This window comes from Ostrea edulis, chromosome 3 (assembly GCF_947568905.1).
Source record: "Ostrea edulis chromosome 3, xbOstEdul1.1, whole genome shotgun sequence".
Classification (NCBI taxonomy): domain Eukaryota; kingdom Metazoa; phylum Mollusca; class Bivalvia; order Ostreida; family Ostreidae; genus Ostrea; species Ostrea edulis.
In genome coordinates, this window is record NC_079166.1 from 21,709,957 (window position 1) to 21,725,688 (window position 15,732).

Below are 15,732 nucleotides of genomic sequence, written 5' to 3' on the forward strand. Positions count from 1 at the left end.
TTTCTAAACCGAGATATACTAAACGGGTTGTCGGCCCTAGTGTTTTTTCCTCAGCTAAGGGGACGCCAAGCTCTGCACAAATTGCTCTAAAAATAGACATGAGATCGACACAGTCTTGAGTACCTGCCCTCCCAGCGAGAAGAAAATCATCAAGGTTGTGTACCACATTAAAACTAGTTGTTTGTTGCTTAACTAACCACTCTAAAAATGTTGAAAATTTCTCAAATTTCGCACAACTAACAGAACAGCCAAATGGTAAGCATTTGTCTATGAAAATCATCCCCAGCATTTTGAATCCTAATAACTCGAAATCAGACTTATGGACTGGCAGCAACCTAAAGGCAGATTTAATATCCAGGCGAGCTATTAAGGCGCCGGGACCAAGGTTAGCTAACATGTTAAGGGCTTCATCAAAAGAAGAATATCTAACTGTGCAAACATTTTTGTCAATAAAGTCGTTAACACTAGACCCATGTGAGTATGATAGATGATGTATAAGTCGGAATGAACCATCTTTCTTTGGTATCATACGCACAGGTTACAACCTAAGGTTTTGGAGTGGTGAATGAATGAAGGGACCAGCAACCCTCCCTAAGCTTATTTCTTTGTTAATAGTGTACATAGCCTCCTCTTGCAAACTGTGCAATGATTTAAGGTTTTTACAATTCGATGCCACCCTTGGGCCTTGGTAACAAAGTTCAAAACCCTCTCTAAACCCCTGTAATAATTCTAAAGCTGCTAATTCATCTGGATAGTTAGCCAAGTATCGAGATAAAACGGAACTACTTATAGGGGAGGGGGCAATATCCCCAAGGTCTAAATTGCTGGGTTGTTTAGGGGGCCGTAAAGTGCTGAGGTTGTGGGGGTCTAGTAATGGTACACAAGATACACTCGTGCTTGTATTGACATGTAGTTTTGCTACATTGACCTTTATAGTTGAACTCATAACATCTTTAGGGAGTGGCTTGTGACACCGGCCCTTGGACAGCGAGTGGGTTGTACATGTATAACAGCCACAACTCTTGATCAACAACAGCAAATGACATACCGGGGTTGCGTTCTTTTTTCAAACAGAATTGAATGTCGTAATCCCTCTAGCCAAGTGCCTTGGATCGACTGGTCCCTAGTCTGATAGTATGTATGTATTTAAACAGGGAAGCACTACATTCTGGGTGTGCCAATACGTAAATTGAGGCATAGATAAAAAATGCATCGGTCCACACCTGAATATCTGAAATGACCCTGGGTTTGCATTTTGATGATAAAGTTAAGTTGCCTCCTTGCATAGAAAAATATTTAGTATCGTCATTAGGATCAGAATCATAACTCCGATCGATCAAAAGCCCCAAATTAATGTACTCACCATTGGCAATTTTGAGTTTGAGATCATTGAAGACATTATGCCCAAGTTCATTCAGATAACTCGGCACCTGTGAATTGTTGGAGATAGCTACTGTGGTTAATAAATCAGTACCTGAGTGGTCGCTGTCTGTTGGTGCCTCTTGGACCATCAGGGGGTTAGGGGACTCCATCCTCTGAGAGAGCACAGCGACTACCGCCTGCGTCACCTCATTCAGTTGCTCCCTGGACAAGGACCTAGTTGGCGCCGAGTTGTAAAAAGTAGATGAAGCATCTTGTTGTAAGGGGTACGGTACGTGGAGGATAGGATAATCAGCAGGTACATGTACATTTTTGGACCGTCCGTGCTGGGCGGAGTGACGCGCCTCTTTCCACGTGGTCTCGGCACGGTGCGGCTTGGGGCATTTTGTTGTTTCCTTTTAGGCATTTTCTTTCACTCAATTGAAATATAAAATAGATTCAATAACATAGCGGTTTGCCAAAAATAAATAAGTAGCTAAACTAGGTTTTCTAAGACTAATGAAATACGGCGTGTCACACGAATCGTAATGGCGACGTGTGCAGCATCCGAAAAATTAAAACCAATCCAAGCTAAATCTACATTTCAATTTGCCATCGGGGACTGAAAGTGTAATACAAAGGCTAGAGTTTCATCAGATACCTCGATCAACAACCTTTTCAACAGAAAATTGAAATCACGACGAAAATTGCAAACATATTCGGCTCACACAAAAACACGTCTTACCTGCTGATTTTTTTTCTAGCTGAATGTGACGAAATCACAATATGACGTCATAAGAGCTAACCGCCGACAGTTACGGACAGCACTAAAAAACCCGGTAACGACTTGTTATCGTCAGTGTAGAAGAACGAGTGAAAACGAGTGGATACAAGATTAAATAATCTGAGAATAGATAGAATCATGAACGAGCAGCAAATCAATATACGTTTCCCTTTGATAAATGGATTTAACCTCAAGTGGTTAAATCTTAATAGTCTATAGGCTAAATGATGTAGAACAATATTTTGACATCCGTAGCACACACACAAACACACATGTATATATATATATATATATATATATATATATATATATCTATATCTATATCTATATATATATATATATATTGCAGCCCTTCACCTGCAATGATGACGTCTCCATCTGCGTGAAATATTCTGGAGAGGGACGTTAAACAAAATAAAATGTATCTATCAATCAAATATACTTCAATATTTCATGGTATAAATATTTCTTTACACTCATTAACAGAAGCTGCACTGAAACCTTCCAACATCCCTTTTACAGATGAAACAGAAGCGAAAAAAGTCGCAAGTGAAAGTAATTCCGTGTTTTTACTAGCATACATAGTTCAAAGAGATTCAGTCACATAGTGCAACATCAAATCATACACAACTCCTATAACGATTCCGAATTATTCATTTTCCGCTATTCCTTTTGTAGAAACCACTAAATACATTGTAACGTTTAACTTATCTTTTGAGTGCCTACTACATGCCAATGACTATTATATTCAGCGTTCCATACATTTTATGACTCTCGATTTTTATTACAGTTTGACGACCGTCCTTTATATTCAGTATTCACAATATTTTGATGACTATCATGTTCTCTACATTCTTATGACTGCCTAGTATAATCAGTACTTGAGCTCCGCTCCTGTAATGTCCGTGCCAAACAAAGTTAATGACTCCTCCTTCGCCAAACACTCTGCATGTACGGGTCTTTCGGATATGACCTCCAAAGCAGACATTCCATGTCATGGCAATTGGTCGCACGTTAAAGACTCTCACTGCTATTGGCCTGAACACATAGGTCTAAATGTGTGGTACTTCTCCTATCAGTGGTGAAGTCAGTATCCGTAAGGAATTATCAACGGGACGTAAACGAACCAACCAACGTATACCATGTACATTTATTACAATTGTGAGTATGTGTAATGAAATTAATTGATCTCAGCCTATGCTATGCACTTCCATTTCCATTGTATATATGTTGGATGAAACCATTGACCTCAGATCAGATTTTAAATCTGACTATCTAGATATGTGTTCCGATGTCAAAATTGAAGTCAAATAAGACACTAAATCTGACTATATAGATCTATCTTGAATAAAAAAAAAATCCAATTTAAGTTGCACATCTTCACCTTTTTAAACATCTTCCCAATAGAGCTAAGAAACTGGACATAGAAATAAAATTAAGAAGATATAGATTCTCTTCCGAGGTAATGTTTACACATGTAGGTATTTTGCATATAGGAAATCCACAATAATTCCTCATCTTATCACTCTGATAGACGAAAACGAAATTTAACCGCATTACATCTTCATCAGTTTTAGTCACAATTCACAAACAAGTGAACACTTGAATTTTGACGAATTAGGAATATTTAACCGTGCTGTATTTATTCGCAAGGAAAATTACTTTAAATGATGAATAATGTTAATGAAACATCATCCACGTATCACACTGATTTTTCACATCGCAAGATAAATCCTGCAAATTTAGTTCTTAAATGGTTAGATGGAGTATCATACATGCGTCGTGTTTTGTTTGTAATTTTCCCCCCAGATATCTCCTGGTCACACAGTTACCACGTAAGTGGATGTTGTTAATAGATGGATAACGTATAATATACTATGAAGTGTGATGTTTGTTCTCACGCATCTGTATTTTTCTTAACATAACTGCTCTCTCAATTCTCTCTCTCTCTCTCTCTCTCTCTCTCTCTCTCTCTCTCTCTCTTTCTGAGCGTCTGGGGGCTGTCTTGTGACCCCGGTTGGGTTCAGGACAAAGTCCTTATAGTGGAATCAGGGGCAAATATTTCACACAAAAACGCATACATTTTAGACCTTTTGAGCGCCAAGCGAGTCGTCGTTAGATCCACCTCTGCTAAATATGTGCTTCTTTGAATACGTCAAAACTATATTGAAATCTCAATATATTACATTTTGCACATTACTTCTGAATGGAGTATGCCCGAAAATCTTTTAAAAGATAACTGATTTTAGCATCTATATGTATACAGGAAAATGTTATAGGAGTAGTTCCTGGTTAGAGAGAGGCTTTCGAATGGCATCAAGTGGATTTAATCGTGTTTTTTCTGTCATGTTTTAAGGAAAACATATCAAATGCAAAAAACCAGTACATCCTAAAGCTCTTTAGCTCTCAAACAGAGACATATATATCATGCATACACGTGTGACTAACCGCAGAAAACTATTGTAAGCCATGCTGCACAACTGAATTAGACTGATAATATGTTCGTGACATCCATGGCGTTGATGTATTAGAGTTAAACAGATCACATGGCATCAACTGGAGGGTTAAATTTAATTACAATGTTTCTTATAACTTTTGTTACCCACTTCAAGTTGTCCATTGCACTGGAATGTTATAGGTAAGGTACCAGCATCTGTTACATGTGCTTAATCAATAATACTGTAATTGTGGTAATATTTAGCATAATTATTATTAATTCCATCCCTACTGATTTACTTTCAAAATGTATTAATATTATCTCTCTCTCTCTCTCTCTCTCTCTCTCTCTCTCTCTCTCTCTCTCTCTCTCTCTCTCTCATCCATTGCATTTATTCTCATATTTAGAATTTTCAGAGCCTCTCCCTGCTGCATTCTCTGGAATGAGGATTTGAACATATGTACAGGTTAGTGGAGAAAAAAAAAGACATACAGATAATTCATTATATACAGTGTAAAAGCCTCGGGAAGTTGGTTTGTTTCACAGACTATACTATGCAAGAATCCATTCGTTACGTACATAACTATATTTGCAATGTTTTGCCTTAAATAACATTAACACTACAATGTGTTACATTTTCTCATGAATTGGAACGATGTGCGAATGAATTTTGATACATTTAGTATGACTATTACAAGGGATGGGAATTCCACCAGAAATTAGCAAACAATGTCAAAATGAAAAATAAATTGGATAGACTGCACTTTACGGGTACGGACGTGTGTGAGGCGGGGCGGAAGGAAAACTTAGCAATGTATCCACTATTTGTTTGGTATTGAAGCGATAAATAAAGTTTGATCAAGAAAAAGAAGGCCTTACTGCGTTTAAGCGTACTTAAGCGGGGACCTTTGGCGGTAGCCCCCAATAATTACTAAAATAGAAAGGAAAACTTACATCAGTCGTTAAATAAATAGACGCTAACATTCAGTTGGTCTTCGATAGTGTTATCACATTTACTCATACCCTGGGTGGCCAGTTATTGTGTTTTTTGCAGACGAAAATTCGTTTGATGAGGTTAAGGAAAGGTATTAATTCATCTTCAATTTATTCAAGTATTTTCTGTTTGGATACAACATTCAATAAGACATCTGTCATAGTGCTGCTTTTATTTCTCTGGGTTTTTTTTTGGGGGGGGGTTGTGGTAGATATTTTTAACACTGAATTCCATGTAGATTCAATAAGGTTGTGCATGATTCGATCTCTTTATTTTTTTAATTCAATTGAATGATTGACTGTTAAATTTCCATATCTCCCTGATTTAAAAAACTTGAATAGGCTTTCCAACAGTCAGGAAATATCACGGTTCCGGGTTCTACAATTATTTTGTGATCATAGGAATCAAAGTGGTGTCGCCTTTATATTCAACTACTTCAAAGAAACACTTCTTGGACTCACTTTCTATATCGCAAAGCACCCATACACCTTCCACTCGCTTACCACGGTGGTATTTTCTTTTTACAAACTTACTCCCATCTGTCTCCACGTGTTTTTCTCACTATTTCAAAACACATAGACCAACCTCTCCCGCGAGATTTTCTAGTCAATAATAGTGTGGTCACTTCCTATCTTCAGTTCCTGTGACATGAAATCCCTAGATAGTTCGTAAACCCAAGTAATATGTAATTTGTACTGCCTGCTCTAATAGCAAATGACTACCTGAAACCAGGATCCTTCTCTTACTGACGCTTTCTTGTTACAATGCGGATTGCTGTACTTCCAAACAACACCGCCATTACTTTAAGATTTATCCTCCACTAATTTCACATTTCTGTCATTGGAAATGCCACATTTACCACTACAAATTCCCAGTAGTCCCGAATTTTGCAGTCAATCAATTTAAATAGTCATAGACAAAGGGTATGATATTGCTATCAGCTGATTCAATGTTTACGTTTTTTGCAACTGTCAAACTTTTATTTTACCTCGCGTACATTGACCAATGAAGATCCTTCAATAAATGGCGAGCTTAACAACGGTATTACTGTGGAATGTGGCTGATAGAATGAAAACGAAATGTTTTTTAAAACGTTTTCAGTTTTGATTAATTTACTTTAAATAAACGAACTTTCTAAATATAACAAAAAATGTTTTTTCCCCATTCCATTGCCTGTTTTAGCGAAATCGTCAAACTGACGCGTGACTCTATAGTATAGGAAGAGCATGTGCATATCACCATGTTACTTGCACTTACCGGTAAAGCGCAATCGTCCCAATGAATTTCATTTTTGATAATACACTAACGATTATAATAATTATGTAAAGTAACAATTTAATATAAAACATGATGACGTAATTGTGCAAAATAACAATCAATGCACAACACTTTAAGTCTGTTACCAGCATCAATACTAAAACATGACCACTTTATACAAGTCACACGTCCTAACCCAAAGTCAAGCCAGCTACGGTCAGAAGTATCCATAGTCACCTGCACGGTGCAACACTTCTTATATGAATCCATATAAAACTTAATCCATTTACCTGATGAAGACAGGGCTCACGGCTGGTGTGACCTCCTCCTAGACGCCCAATTCCACTCCTGGCTTCAAGACCATTGACTGAGAATAGTCAAATTTTGATTGCTTATATCTGATGATTTATCTAGCACAGATATTTTTAAAAAAAACTGCAGTTTTATCCCCAAAAAAAATTCAAATGCAAATATATAATTAAAATCGTATTTGTTTATGAAGATGTTTAAAACGTTAGTTGGATTTAAGATTTAGACTGAAGTTTATTCTCGGTTTATGGTATTCAGGTCTGGTATATACAGGGGTTCATGTATCTGCCCAACTTTCTGTTTTGTATTCTTTGAGGAGTTATGAGATTGATCAATGTTCGCTATCTTCACCTTTTATGTATTCCCTGGGTCGTACGCGCCTTCTGTGACCTTTTAAGACAGCCATTGATTCCATTTACTTTTAGTGAATACATTCAAATCCAAATTATTTTGACTCAGTGGAATTTAACATATTTTAGGGAGAGGAGGGGGTGTTCTCTTCCAACTCATCCTCCACTTCAGCATTGTTTTGGTTCAATACAAATGATAAGTATATGATATTGTATTATTGATTGTATACATAAGCAATTTAACACATTGTCGCTGTGTTTCAGATTGTAAAGGTGGATATATCGGGGGAAACTGTGACTTACGTTGCCGCTATCCTAACTATGGAGTACTTTGCTAGTTAAAGTGTAACTGCAATGAATCGTATTGTAATTATAAGTATGGGTGTAAAGGTAAAGATACGTCTTTACAAAGCTACATTTAAAAAAAAAACAATATCGAATAGAGCATGGTGAATAATCAATCAATAGCATTTCAAAACATTTATATTTTCATTAATGCACGTTATAATATCTTTCAAAAGAACAGAACATTCCAATAGTAATCAAGTCCTAAATTATTCAGGAAAAAAGCATCAGCATTCATTTGCATGAAATATTGTTTGAAATTAAGAAATATATTATTTGGCAGAGAAGTGTGTATAATTTCTTTTTATAGGGATTAATGATTTTGAATTAACCATAGCCAATGAAGATCGTTCAGGGAAAACACAAAATGAATCAACACAAAGTAAGTAAACTTTCGGATCCGCCCTAAAACCCACATTTTGGAAAACAACTTCTAACGCAAGTTACCTTCTATAATCTTGTTTTATACTTTGTAACTGTATATATCATGATCAATAGTGTATGTGTATTTTACATATAAAATCATTGACAAAATGAATTGTTTGACGAAATTTAATTCCACGTGCACGATTTAACAACACTTATCTAATTGATTTCAATAGAACAATATATCTTATCCAATTGGGAGTTTTTAATTGCGCTGACTGTCTAGAGACTCTAAAAAAAACCCGGTCCATCCAGCAGGAACGTTTTCTCTCGTGACCCGATTTCTGTCTCGTGAAGTGACATATGGAGGTTGGTGTGAAGCTTCATACGGACGCAGGTAGGTGCCAGAGTTTAAGGAATAAGATATCGCCGAAAGGGCGTTATAGTAGCTTTGATCACTTACCAACTTCATGTTATATCCGAATAACACTCAAAAATGATTTTTTTATTTCTTAAGTTTATATTTATTATTTTGATTTGTGTTTTTACCGAGCGTCCATGCTCATGTAGCAGATTATTGAAATAAGGATCGGGCACACAAACTACAGTTCATTGGATTTTTATCGAATAAATAATTAGGAACACTATCTAAGGGTACATGATATATATATATTCAATATAGAAGGTTAAAATAAACCTAACTAGTTTAAACTAAAGGTAATTTACACCGTCAAGTCAACGGAATTAAAGACATGAAGAGCGGAGTAAACTACATCTGTGATATGATTTGGTCGCAATCAGCGACGAAGAAATCGTGTCGTTGGCCTACTTAAAGTTAAAAATGCAATTGTTAAATACATTTTTCGACAGAAATTCAGGTTGTCTAAGAGAATTGACGGATAATAGGTGAATCAAGTTAACGTTAAGTTCTGTCAAGGTTTTGCAAATTTTAGAAGGAAACAACGGTATGTTCATCGTTTAAATAGGACTCGTGGTTTTAGACATGTACTATGACGTAAACCATATTTGGGCGAAGAGCAGGTTGGTTGCTTTTTTACCACCATGATGTATATGAAAAATAAAAACGAACTGACAGAGAGTTTTTGTTCAATTGGAAAAATTCTGTTGTAGGATTTTACTGGTGCCCTGACATGAACATAATTATTCGAGTCTCGAAACCAGTCTCGCTCATGCCGAGACATGACCGTGATGGCTGTATTCTGGAAATCACAGATTGTCTTCACCATCAACGTAATATGCCTCCATTTCTCTGCTTTCAATGTTAGAGTCATGGTATGAATTCCCAATCTTGCATGAACGAATTGAGCGGTATGTTTAATGTTGTTGTTCTCTTAATTGATGAAATTCTTGTCTCTTTACAAAATAAACCCTGTATAAATATTCTGATGAAAGGTGCCAATAACGGACATTAATAAATCTTATAACTCTCTGAAGGAATACAAAATAGAAAGTTGGGCAAACACGCACCCTACATATACAAGATGTAGAATCATGTGCCCAGGAAGAGTAAGCAAAATACATCGTGTAAATGCCTGACCTTTGAAGCGGTGATTGTATTCATACGCTAAAAAGCCTGATCACGTGACTGATCTCATGTTATACATATATTATGTAAGAACATGAATGCCAACTTCGTAAATTTAATCATATAAGGAAATGCATTAGCAAATGTAAATATATTGGCAAATATATAGAATTAATATTCATGTACCTGGCTATCAATTATGTATGCATATATATACACACCAGGCGTAGAGAACATTTAACAACATACAATGACATAATGCAATGATATATATAGTGATCTTTTATTTAAAAAAAATAGTGATAAACTGTTTTTGATATACTTAGCTAACGTCATCCTTATAAATACTAAACTGCAGACATCTTATCAAGATCTTAGATGTATGAAAGAGCTACAGTTCAAATCATAAAAACATGTTGCTCCTACATCAACTGTTTTCTAATAGATTAACATGCTTCAGTCCAGACCTCCCAGACGTACATAAACTATAATTATCTATATCCATATGCGCATTGTGTAGAACTGCAAATCATTGATGAGGAAATGCCTATCATTTTATATATCTAAACTAAAAGTATTGTGATGTAAATCGTATTTGATAGCATTCACGAAGCCATTGAGACAATGTTTAAATATATAAGGAAAACGCTAATAACTCAAGAGGTTTTATTAAATACCTTCCCGCTGCATATTACAGCTATATAATTGCCTTGAAGTAGAAATGTCGATATATTACATGCTTTCAGTAAGACAAATAAAAAAAAAAGAACTACAAGTTTAAAAAGCAGTAGCTAATTACTTCGTTACTAGCTTGAAAATACGGATGTGTATTTAATTGCTAGGATAAAATTTAGAAATTCAAATCAAAATTAGGGATTATCTCCCTCATGCATAGCTCTTATCCTTGGACGAATTTGGCTCCAGTTTTTGGTACTCTAGTATTCCGTTAAGCTCTTCCAAGACTATTCTCATTTCAAACTTCCACAATTTTGGCGTGAGCATCACTAAAGAGACATTATTTATCGAAATGCGCATTTGGTGCATCAAAATTGGTACCGTATAAGTTTTATAGGAGGAGTTGTCAATTAAAATATTTTCCCGAGAAACTATTACGTCCAAGGACCAAAATATGCACAGCTCCACATTGTGATCTTTCTTTGTACCGAGTTTCATCAAAATCCCTCAAAGGGTTTAGAAGGAGTTGCGAAGACAAAGTTAAGGGGATATAAGGAAAGACAGACGGACGGACAGACAGACGGAGGGACAGACAGACGGACAGACATACAGACGGACGACATCGGTATAGCATAATACGCCCGAATTGTAATGCGGACGTATAAAAATAATACCTTTAGCTACACTGGAATAACCCTGAATACATTGATATGATATCTGAACAATATATTTAAATATTATTAAAATGTTGGTGAATTTTCCAATCAACAATAAGTACAAAATAACTATTTAATTATCAGACAAAAACGAATTATATTCTTATAAATTTTGTAATTAAACAATCCCCCCCCCCTCCTTTAGAAATGCAAGCTTTTCATACATTTGAACCTTTTACAACTTTTTCTGTACTTAAGTTCCCAACGAATTTTATTTTACAGATACAATATATAGATGCCCCCTAACAAGAATATATACTTCATTTAACCAAGGACGGTTGTATATTCTAACTATATAGCGATAATCTTCTGTTATTTTTGAAAATCAGTAAGTGTTCAAATCCATGCTTTTATCTGTTGTCATGGAAACAATTACCTTGGAAAAATTGAGTGCTTGTTATTTTTTTAAGTGGGTAAAACCATTTTAAAACAAAATTAAGTAGACAAAATAACATATAGCTTACAGGAAATATATCCCCGTATATAGCTAAAAATCATTGTTTTCCACAAGAATTTTGCACCTGTTGCTAAGGAAATAAAAGGCCTTGGAGATAACACCCGTATTGCGTTTAAAGTCATTTATCTAATCTCTGCTTGTTACATATAACACCTCAATTGATACTGAAAGCATAACATTCTTGTAAAAAGCTTTGAAAACTTTTATACAAATATTCAACTCAGCTTAATCAATTCATGGTGCAGAATTTTAAAATGAAAATGGTTTTACCGCTTGTCAACAAATTCCTAAAGTTTTGATTTTAATCAAAATCAATTTTATTTTTCCAATTTATGATCGGTGATTGATACCGACATGGAACGAACGCGTGAGTGACGTGTAACAGTCTTCCTTTCGGATCATGTCAACGATTTTTTTAAAGAATTTATGGGAATAAAAATGAAGTAATCCTGAAACAAAAGGTGAAAGTGGTAGATTTATTAATTCATTGATTAATATTAATAATTGAGAGAGAGAGAGAGAGAGAGAGAGAGAGAGAGAGAGAGAGAGAGAGAGAGAGAGAGAGAGAGAGAGAGGTTATTGTGCAATAGGTGAGATGCCTGTTATGCAGTACCCAACTGGTTCTTAAGTATAAACCTCTTTCCCTAGTTTTAGTATTGACCTAAACATGTTGATTTACATGGAAAACACATATGCATATCTACTCACAAAAACAATGATAAAAAGGAATCTACAAGACTTGGTTTTTCCCCTGGAATCACCCCAAAAGTTACAATCTCCGCACGGCATGTAACAATTTATGACATACTGTTGCCATACGCAGCAACGTATGTGACAATTTGTAACAAAGCGTGGTACGAATGGCCACGCTATGTAACAAAAAATAATACCGTGTCGTATCAACACAAGAGCTTATTCTGCGTATGGTCTCTTTTTCAAATCGAAGCAGGCACCTAATCCCACCTCTGGTATATCCAGGGATTCGTATTTGCCCAACTCTCTATTTTGTATTGCTTGTTGGAGTTCTGAAATGTGTTCAGTGTTCGTTATCTTCACCTTTCACGTAGTTCTAAAACTTAGAAATGAGGATAACCGCATATTTTCAATAAGCAAACAATTCATGGCAAAAACTATATCGTATTTAACATTTGACGTGACTACTATCTTCGTTGAAGGTTGATGTGTTGTTTATACTGTATACGAGGCAGTTTGGGACAATAAATGTTTGTAACGAACAAAACTTGAATATATCGAGATTCAGGACAAAGAGTTTTCCTGAAATATATTTTCACTTTTGATTTGATGATAGTATTTAGGAATGTTTGTCGATCGACAAATGAAGACATTGAAATAAATCGCCATATATTTCAAATATTGGAATAATTGGAATAATTCGTATGATTGCAGCATTTCCACATCAATACTGAAAAGGAATAACGCTGATTCCACGATTTCATAACTGAATCAGGTTTCTTAAAATTTTGGTAATTTTATGTTACTTTGGTTTCAAAAGTCCCGTTTAGAGTCAGCATATCGTAAAATCAATAGTTCTTAAAATGATATAACTTGTAAATACAACCTAGCTTGACCTCAAATGATGTTTGGCGTGTTTCATAACAATTGCTGTACTGTGCAGTTATTTAGGGAGATATTTAATTTGGCCAAAGTGAAGACCCTTGGCAATTCTGGAAGTATGTATATGGTATTTAGCTATGATATTGATGTTGCATATATAGGGACGAGAATTTGAAGGACAAAAGAACATCGATATATTTCGATTGACACAATCACTAGTATATGCTATCAATATCTTTTAATTTGTTTTCATGTCTCTTTTTGTGGGTTTTGTCACCTTATATCACGTTTTCTGCCTCATAATTAAGTAGTGGTTATCTGTTTTCCATTCATTTCCCACAATACTACGTAGTACATGGTGTATCTATTTATACTCTCATAACTTCAGAATATGTGTATAAATCTATAGAACACAGTAACTATTGTCAACTTCATTCTTGACAACTTTGGTTTCAAGTACTCATGCGTAATAATTCAAGAATATACCTCGATTTCTCCAAATTTCAAGACGCCTTTGCCTGTAATAAACACTTCTTTCACGAATACTTCAAGCAAACGACAAACTTCACAGGGTTAGTTTTAGTCACGAAACATTAATCCATGTAGTCAAACTATGGAAATGTGATTCATTTTAAACATAGAATAAAAACAGTTCTGTTATATTTCTATTTTACTCTAATTATAGAGGTATTTGCATGCATCTCCTAATATGGATTGATCAAGTAACTGCCATGACGCAACAGCTCATTATGACTTCATTTCCATACCAATTTGATTTGTAACTTTAACTATACTCTGCACTGTATTTCTAATTATTGATGTACGATATATTTTATTTTATATCAATTTTGATTGATATCGATTAAATGTTAGAAGATGTTAATGTTTTTGTTACGTTCTGAACACGTGTATTATGCCATCTAAACTGCATTATATTGCACTAACATTATAGTGATTCTTGACTAATGGCATATTTGATTTTTACATCTTTGTTCGTAATAAGTTAAAAACATGGAAGTCGATGTAGTATTTTGATACACGTTTAAACAATTTCAGCCCTGGTGGGAACGTATGCTGTAGTGGATATATTTGGAATGAAGCACAAAATACCTGTACACGTCTGTATATATTAACATCCAAGTTAATACATACTAGCAAGTTTATAATGGATATTACATTCAATATATTTGTATACTACTCATAGATAACACGTTTTTAAATGAAATCAGATTCAAACATCATGGATACCGATGGGATGCTTGAAGGTAAATTGCATTGTCGATTACCGTTTTTGATTATTTTCTTTGGTTTCCGTCGGTTGCATGGATGGATTTTACGGTACGAACTGTACTATTCCATGTCCATACCCAACATTCGACTGTTGATTACCGTTTGATTATTTTCTCTGGTTTCTTTAGATTGCACGGATGGATTTTATGGTAGGAACCATGTCCATACCCAACGTTCGGCTGGAAGTGTCAATTAGAATACATCTGCAGTAGCGAAGACTGTCACCACACGTATGGGTGCAGGATAACTCCATCAGGTGAGGAACTATTACTCAAATCTCGCCTTTTTCTTACCGAAAAAAGGATAGTGTTTCAGATTATCTCATATCCAATTTTACAGAATGTGCGCCTGGAAAGTACGACAAATACTGTGAGTTATCTTGTCGTTACCCAAACTATGGAAATGATTGTCAGTTGGTGTGCCATTGTGATGAAGTGGTCTGCGATGCTATACGTGGATGTACAGGTTTATTGTATAGTGATTCTCATAGTGTGTTTAACATGTGTTTAACATAGAACTTCTATCATATATGGAGCATTTTTCATTAAATGTCTTGTAAATGATTAAAATAAACTAGATTTCCTTTTGTTTGCAGATTATTTATCATTGCACATCATTGCAATATCAACCGTTCCTGCATCTGCTTCAAGTATAATTTATACCGGTAATTGTTTATTTGATTCTGCAAGAATATAATGATATTTAATTAAAATAGTCATCACATTAGTTTTTGTGTGTACAGATAACATGTTTACATCTTAACCTCCTACATACTTTGATTTTCCTTAGTGTAAAGCATTCTTTATATGCGCATCTGGTGCATCTAAATTGGTACCATATAAGGTTTACATTGTGACCCCTGGGTCTAGTCCTCTGCTGGTGCACTATTAGTTCCCGAGGGTCTCTATAGCCCAGTAGCTAAGTACACCATTACCAGCTTGAAAATACGGATGTATATTTCATTGCTGTGATAAAATATATAAATTCATTTCAAATTAAGGATTATATCCCTCATGCATAGCTCTTGTCCTCTAACGAATTTGGCTTCAGTTTTTTCCTAGAATAACTCTTACAAGGTTGTTGTTATTTCGGATTTCAAACATTTGAGTTGAGCATCACTGAAGAGACATTATCTGTCGAAATGCGAATCTGGTGCCTCAAAATTGGTACCGTATAAGTTTTGTCTCATAACAGAAGCTGCACCGAATCTATCAACATCTCCCATATGGACAATATGCGTGCTGAAGAGGAGGAAGACGTAAATGAGAGTGA

The 15,732-nt window shown here is 35.3% G+C and overlaps 1 long non-coding RNA gene and 1 pseudogene across 2 annotated transcripts; one reads left to right on the forward strand and one right to left on the reverse strand.

The window, feature by feature from the left end:
* Positions 1–833: 833 nt before the first annotated feature.
* On the reverse strand, positions 834–6,373 carry LOC125676629 (uncharacterized; annotated as a pseudogene).
* Positions 6,374–7,881: 1,508 nt separating this feature from the next.
* Positions 7,882–15,123, forward strand: LOC125677663 (uncharacterized). Of its 2 annotated transcripts, XR_008800803.1 has the most exons (4): positions 7,882–8,598; positions 9,155–14,716; positions 14,800–14,925; positions 15,056–15,123. It is a non-coding gene; the product is annotated as an uncharacterized LOC125677663 (long non-coding RNA). The 2 variants fall into 2 exon arrangements; XR_008800804.1 differs by lacking the exon at positions 15,056–15,123 and having other exon boundaries at positions 14,800–15,046.
* Positions 15,124–15,732: the final 609 nt, after the last annotated feature.